This window comes from Sprattus sprattus (assembly GCF_963457725.1).
Source record: "Sprattus sprattus genome assembly, chromosome: 12".
Classification (NCBI taxonomy): domain Eukaryota; kingdom Metazoa; phylum Chordata; class Actinopteri; order Clupeiformes; family Clupeidae; genus Sprattus; species Sprattus sprattus.
Genome location: NC_137910.1, coordinates 9660040 through 9667594, shown reverse-complemented (window position 1 = coordinate 9667594; position 7555 = coordinate 9660040). Strand labels below are relative to the sequence as shown.

Sequence of the window (7555 nt, the reverse complement as noted above, 5' to 3'; positions counted from 1 at the left end):
TCCACTATCATCTCCACAGTTTTGAGCGAGTTCAACTCCAGGTTGTAGCAACTGCACCACAGGGCAAGCTGCTCAACTTCCCTCCTGTATGCATCAAATATCCCATTATTAAGATTAGTTTTCTCAATGTTAGCTTTTAACCTGAGACAGAAGACTTCAGGTCTGTGTAACTATGCAGTACCACAAAAGGGGAAAAGTTAGCAGGAGAATACAACAACACAACGTTTCCAAATTTCTACACTTTCCTCACTTAGTGAAATTTACTACAATTACCTGCATGATATGACCTAACAAAAACAACCATTCCAATGTTGGATTGTCTTTACACCAGAATATTTCAGGGTTTTGTATAGCTATTTGGTGAAAAACATTGACTCCCTTAAATCATAGTAGTTTCCACAATACAAAAACAATGGACTCATTTCCACCTCTTTCAAGTTCTCAGGTGAGCAACTAAAAATCTTTGCCTTCGAGAGGAACGACATGTAACATATGATTCAGGGTTTAACCTTGGTTTGATATGCACATACTGGGTTTCCTTAATTGAATCATATGGGCTGAAACTTAAGGTATAAATGTGGTTGTGTAAGATGCAACTTGGCATCAAACAACTTCATCAGATATGACTCACCTTTTCATCCCACTTCAGATTGGCTTCCTGTCCTTCTTGTATTTTTAATATTTTGATTTCTTTGTCTCTTAAAAAAAAAAAAATACTTAAACGACTTAAGTGCAACTAAATCAAAAAGTAAATATCCATATTATATACACCTAAATACAACAAAGACAGATTGACAGCTCAAGTGAAATGTTAACCATGTCATTTTACTCCATAAACAAGCTTTTGTAAACTTGAGGCACAGAAAGGCGCCAATATAAAACAGTCCCATTGTCTCTGTGCTGACTGCTGCTTAAAGTAAGTCAACATTTTCCTGTAAACGTCATGTTACTCCGGAAAACTTCAATCAGCCAAACCCTAAATAGATATTCTTTCGTTTTGACAAAACAAATGTTGGGTTGTGGCCTGGATGCCTGCACTGGCACAGCTGATACAGTGTCTTATCAGTCTTGTCCAGTGGCGGCCTTAAGCATCTGGGGGACAGTTTCAAGAGCTAAAGTTTATGTGCATCAATAGGCTACACCAAGCGCGGAAATTCTTCCGTGCGGAAATAGAACGTTCACGGAGCGGATATTTTATTTTACCGGCTACACCGGACACGTTAAAAATGAAACCAATATATGTTTTGCCGTTTTTGTTTATTAATTTTATCAATCAAAGTTCCTCCATGTCCCTTCATCTGGATCAGAGTAACATGGTTAAGTATGAAGTCTACAGAAAGATTGATGTAACGTTAAATTTGAGTCAGACTTAGTTACCAAGCAAACATCAACGGACATAAACCATTTGAAACTTACAGTGCCTGCAGTCAGGGATGAATTACCAAACGGGCCTCCCAGGCAGCTCCCCTAAAGGCCGATTTAGGGTAGTTTTAGACGCAGAACCGTAAGCACGTCATTTACCCAAGGAACTTGTTTTAGACAAGTTTTGATTTACGGTTCCTTAAGGTTCCCTACGGATTGTGCGTGTTGCAAAGCAAATCAACGGCAGAACTGTATTTTGAGTGAAGTAAGCGTATTTATTGCAGCAGGACAAAGGAAAAAAACTTACCGGAGCATGAAAGTGTAGTGGGCGAAAGGCTTGATGTTATGAATACATGTGTTACACAAAATACAAAGGTTGGCAATTCAGTACCAGTGGCGAAAAAGACAGATCACATGATGCAAAAGTTTGTTTATTGACACATCTTTAATGACGGCCGCAGCACTTTAAAATGATGTGTTTATGAGTTACATTATTCAAAGAAGAGAGGTTAACAGCAAGAAAATCGGCAGGTGTAGCTTTTGTATATGAGCAGACCGGGCTCATTCTATCAAACTCGCGGGTGCAATTGATTGATTCACGTCAATATGAACTCAATGATATCACCATGACTCACAAGTGGTGGAAAATTAATATGAAAGTATTTGTTCGGTGAATTAGCACATTCTCTCCAAACAATCGCGGGTGAGAATGGGATATTCTCTCCATAAATTTGCGGTCATTTGAACATTCAAGTTTAAAGAGGGTTTGTAAAGGAGGTCATGTCTTCGGACCTCTTCTGTTTGTTTGTTTGTTTGTTTGTTTGTTCATAATCCGCAAGAAAAGGCTTGTGAGACGGTCTGCAGGGTATTCATGATTAAAAACATTCTGGGTCTAAAAAAGTCTGTAGTATGCTATGAAACCGGAAACGTGAGACTCTCTGAAAGGCTGTGGTTAGCCGGCCAATCACCGTCTTTGCGAGGTACAGGTGAATTTAGTTATTGTTGTTTGAAAAACCCTTTACATTTAAGTAATGTTTTGCAATTTTTGCGGGTGCGCACGCGAACGGGGGGGGCCTTTTACATGTCCAGGCTCAGGGGGCCGTGGTTTCATAATCCGTCCATGCCTGCAGTGAATAGACGGAAGGCACTTGCCTTACTTCTAATCCTCTAGAGAATAAAAACGTACTTCCTTTGATTGTATACTAAAATATTATCAATCAATAATATCCATAACTTAAAAAGTTATTCATAATTAGCTCATAAACATGAAGTGCGATTTTGTCTCGTGTGGTGTACAGTTGAGACACCCATTTAAACCCATTGATGGTGACTGACAAAGCATTACAAATACATTCAACTTTCTTTTAAAAGACCACTGGTCAAAATAAAGCACAAATCCATACAGGCTACAAAACATGGCTAGCCAACAGTCACACAGATACACATTCACATATACACACACTGCATGCCCTTTTTAATTTCTATGAGGTAGCATAGACTAGCCTATCACAATCACGATCTCCCACCTTGCTTATTTAGACCCCAAGATAAATAATTGTTATTACTTTCATGTTTGAAAAGACACCCATTAATAGGACAGGTCTAATATCAAAAATATAAAATTTTATTTTCATTTGCTTTGTATGATGTCTAACTTTGACTTCTAACCTGCTGATCGCGGGTACAGTTGATACATTGTGTCTCAACTGTAGGCCTACGCCACTGGCCACCTCACGCTTTTCGCTAGATTATGCAATGACCCTGCATGGCATGATAGCATGGAATATGTAGATTTATAGTGCACAGTTTAACGTTTGCAATGATGTAAGTTGCGTTTGTTGATGAAGTAAGGTTAATAGCATATTCATTATAGAAGGGACACGATAAAATCAATATCTTAGGTAGGTAAAAAAAAACTTTCGCCGATATACCCGACCGGTAGGCTATGCAGGTGCTCAAATTTCCCGAGATCAAAGAGGACGTTATTATATGCATGTGCAAACTAAAACTCACATTTTAGGATTGCTGTTTATGCAAGTTATTTCGGGTGTATCAACTACACATGCCTCAACTGTACTCAGTCAGCCCTACAAAGTTACAAATGACATAGTTAGGGTTTTCACCTCCCACTTCATAGATAAAGCTATGGCTGGCTAAGTATGTTTGCTATAAAGCAAGTCGTGTTAACCTCCCTGTGGTCGTAAAGCTGTCCTCGTTTTTCAAGTTCATTAATTAATATAAAGTCATCAATTCTTGAACACTGCCAACTGTCTTACTTGCTATCTATCTACTTAAGGAAATGAGAGGGGCCGCGTTTAAATGATGTGATTTGACATGAATGCTGACTCTGGCGGCCGACTGATGGCAGGATGATAAATTAATTGTTGAAGTCGAACTAACAATGTTAGTGAAATAAACAAAGCATTTAAATTTAGACCGGTTGCCTCTCAAGTCAATTCATCTTTGAATCAGTGGCCTCTTTTACTGAGCTGTAGAGCTGTTCTGGGTTGGGTCAACAACCACTACAAAGACTAGAAGAGCATAAAGATATATTTATAGATTTGAATTACAATAAATGCACCAGACAACACTTTTCAGATTCGTTTAAAATGTATAATCATTTTGAGACTGTAATCCTATCCATTTTATACTAGGCTGTTGCAAGTCCATTGATGCATTTATTGGGCTATATCCTTATGGACTTAATATGAAATAATGTCGCCTTCTGCATAGTCTGTCTGAAAAGCATTGCTCTATGTGTTCTTATTTCTGGGGAAAGGCGGGGGGGACTGAAACGGTAACTCGCCACCTCTCACTCCTCCACCACCAATGCCTGACACGAGTAGAGCTGTGCTTGATTACTTTTGAGGAGCAGAGGTTTAACTGAGCTTACCTCAAGAACCAATGAAACAATAATAGCAATACAAAAATACCAATATTGTTTCACCACAGATACAAAATATTCAATTGTCATTTGATGGCTTTGACAAAAGCAAGAGGGCCATATGTAATGGTGAGACACTACCACGAGAGGGCAGTCTTGAGCTTATAGCCTCAAGAGAGAGGGGATGGACCCAGATAGAGATATGAAACTCTGACTTTAATGAAGTATGTACTGTATGTGTGTTAATCATATGCCTTTGTGAGCTGAAACATGACGTTTCTGTCTCTGTTCTTAAAAGCCAATGTTTCTAACTTTGTGTATGTGCTTAAAAGTGTACCTACTGTGTGTGGGTAAGCAAGGGCTGATTAAAAAAAATAATACCATCAGTATCTTTATTTTTACATTTTTCCAACAGCAGTGGCTGTAAGGAAGCCAACACAGAAGATGATCCACATCCGTGATGTAACTCTGATTCCAGAGGAGTTTGTCCTTTGTGCTGAAAGGAAACATATCACAATTTCATACAATTTTGTATCTGCTGGTGAATTTAATGGAGTATTTAAGTTTGATAAACTGAAGGACAACACAAAGTGATACTAGAAGTACAATTTGAGCATGAAATAAACACATTTGGTGGATAATGAAAGCCTTACCGGGGGTTGATTCTAGCTGAAAAGCCTTACCGGGGGTTGATACTGGCTCTGATGAAAACACACACACACACACACATGCAGGGGTATTGTAAGACAAAGGCACATCACAAGGCATATTTCCTGTGTAATTCTGGTTCCTGTAGCTCAATAGGAATGAGTTTGACTTGATGCTACACAAAAGATCAACAGATAAGCTGCAAACTCATAGTAAACTAAAGAGCTAATGTGAGGTTATAAACCTGGTGGCACGTATCCTGCAAGATCAGGAGGGGAAAGTAACAATTAACAATGTTGTTCCAGTTACTGAACTTTAGTATCTATACTTGGAAATTATATTTTTAAGCATTTTTGACAATTTAGTTCAGGTTAAGTTACATTCAAGGCAATATCTGTATGCGTAATAATACAAATATCAATTGAATAGTTTAAATGTATATACTACATATATTGGTGTCACAAGTTAATTAGAGTATTACTGACACAATTCTCCCTCAGACCAGTTTACATGATTCATTTGACAGCTGCCATTAGGCAAAGCTGAACCTATGATATAATAGTTCAGTGAATAACTTCACCACTTATAATGAGATTCCCCAAAATGACACTAAGAAAACAGACCTGAAGTTTCCCTTTAAGTACCTTCCAGTCTGAGAGAATTTAAACAAGTTCTGTATTTACCTGGCAATACTCATACCTGCATTTGATTAAACTGTAAATTAAGTAAGCGTACTAGTGCTTGTTGAAGATCGCATGTATTGAACATAAACTTATGTTATGTGGACATGAGTCTCAACGTAAAATTTGTAAAGTATTTACAAACCCACCTAGGACAGAGATGTTGTATTCAGTAGACAAACTATTCCCTGAAGTGCCAATCTCTCCTCTGTAGAGCCCACTGTCACTTTTCTGCAGGTTCTTCAGTATCAGAGAGAAGTTCCTTGAATCAAACTTCACATCTCCTTCGACTACATATTGTGAAATTAAGTCTAACTTTTCTTTTGCAGGATAATATCTCACAACTTTTGAGGGAATATACCAGTGCACAAAATCTATTTCCTCCCTTCTAAAGGCTTCATGTCCATGGATGTCCAGTGTGACATCATGTCCTTCAAGCACATATAAATCTCTTGCTTCTGTGGACACAAAATTAAACAACATCTCTGAACCTCTGAACACACACACACTCTCTCACACACAGTGGTACACCAGATAATAAACTGACCAACTCTGACATAAACACTTTGTTGTCAACTAACAGAAAAGTGTTTAAGTAGATGCCGAATGTAGGTTGATGTAATGTCATGTGTACATTTCTAAACAAATCATTTTGAAGACACTCACAAACACAAGTGCAACAGTGTAAAAGGTATTTTGACATTCAAAATTACAATTTCACCAGGAGAGGGCTCACATCTCTTTTTCAACTGCAAAGTATTACCACAGTGATAGTTCTTTCATATAATAGCCGTAGACAAGTTATTTGTTGGGACACTGATAACATTGTGATGTTCTGTATACCTGTGTACAAGATGTAGGCCAGCAGAAACAGCTGTTGCACAGAGGAATCCATTTGACGATGGTGCATTGGGATTTGGGAGGCTTTGCATTCGAGCTGCAAAACCAACAATGAAAAGACTAAAGAAAGTAAACCAGTATAACCATACAAAGCACCCCCAGTACTAAGGATAATTGACCGTCACAAGTTGTCATTTGGTGACATAGTTGGCAATGTTGTGCTGTGAAAAGCTTTTTTTGTGGGGTTTCTACTCAAAATCTCTTAATTAACAAAATGTCCTGTTTGCGGTTCAACTATGAATGAATTTGTGTGAGAGCTTCGGTAGTCCTATTGTAAAGTAGTATCCCCTAGTCCCACCCTCGGGTTTCGGTTGATGTACATAACCAAATATGGTTGTATTTCCTTTATTTTTGGTATGGTTGTATTTCCTTTTGTTTTGTCTTTGATGGGAGTCCCCCTCCCATCGAAGCTTGCTGGCTAAATATCGATTTCAAAGAAAGTCCTTCTGCCTCGCTGTCTTTGTGTTCGAACGCCAGTTGCAATCTATGCAAACAGACACTATGTCAGCTCAGTGATCTCTAACTGTGTCCATTCATTCAGTGATACATTACAGTAGCTTACATGGTGTTTACAAAAAACATCACTCTAAGAGTCTTAAAGCAACAGTATGCAACAATGTGGCACTTTATGTATTTTTTACGAGCGCCTATTATTGGTATCATCTTTAAATAATTTTGATGGAATATGGTCATGTGAAGTAGAAATGACACATCTGTCGTTCCCAGAAACTACCCAGCCTGCTGGAGTTCTGTAGCCTGACGATGTCATACTCATAATTCTAGTCAGAATATGAGTCTAATACTGACCCATTGGGCTGTGATTATGGGGCGTGTTTCAACAAACCAGGGGAAAAAAATCCTCTTCGCTCAATTGGATGCCTACAACCAATCAAGCAACATAGTATGACCATCTGATACATAAAAACTTTTACCGGATCCCATAGGAAGGACGGCAAGAACATATTTTCAATCGACAAATGCCTTTTTTACGCGTTTCTCTGTTCCTCTTTCGTTATACTTCTTAGCAGCGAGGCTAGCTAGCTACTATGTGTTTCAATGGATTTTTGTCTAAGCGTTAGCA

At 38.4% G+C, this 7555-nt stretch overlaps 1 long non-coding RNA gene across 1 annotated transcript; it reads right to left on the bottom strand.

The window, feature by feature from the left end:
- Nucleotides 1-4899: 4899 nt before the first annotated feature.
- Nucleotides 4900-6561, bottom strand: LOC308373267. The gene is made up of 3 exons (XR_013968846.1): nt 6418-6561; nt 5724-6032; nt 4900-4947 (listed from the first exon to the last, which is right to left on the bottom strand). It is a non-coding gene; the product is annotated as an uncharacterized lncRNA (long non-coding RNA).
- Nucleotides 6562-7555: the final 994 nt, after the last annotated feature.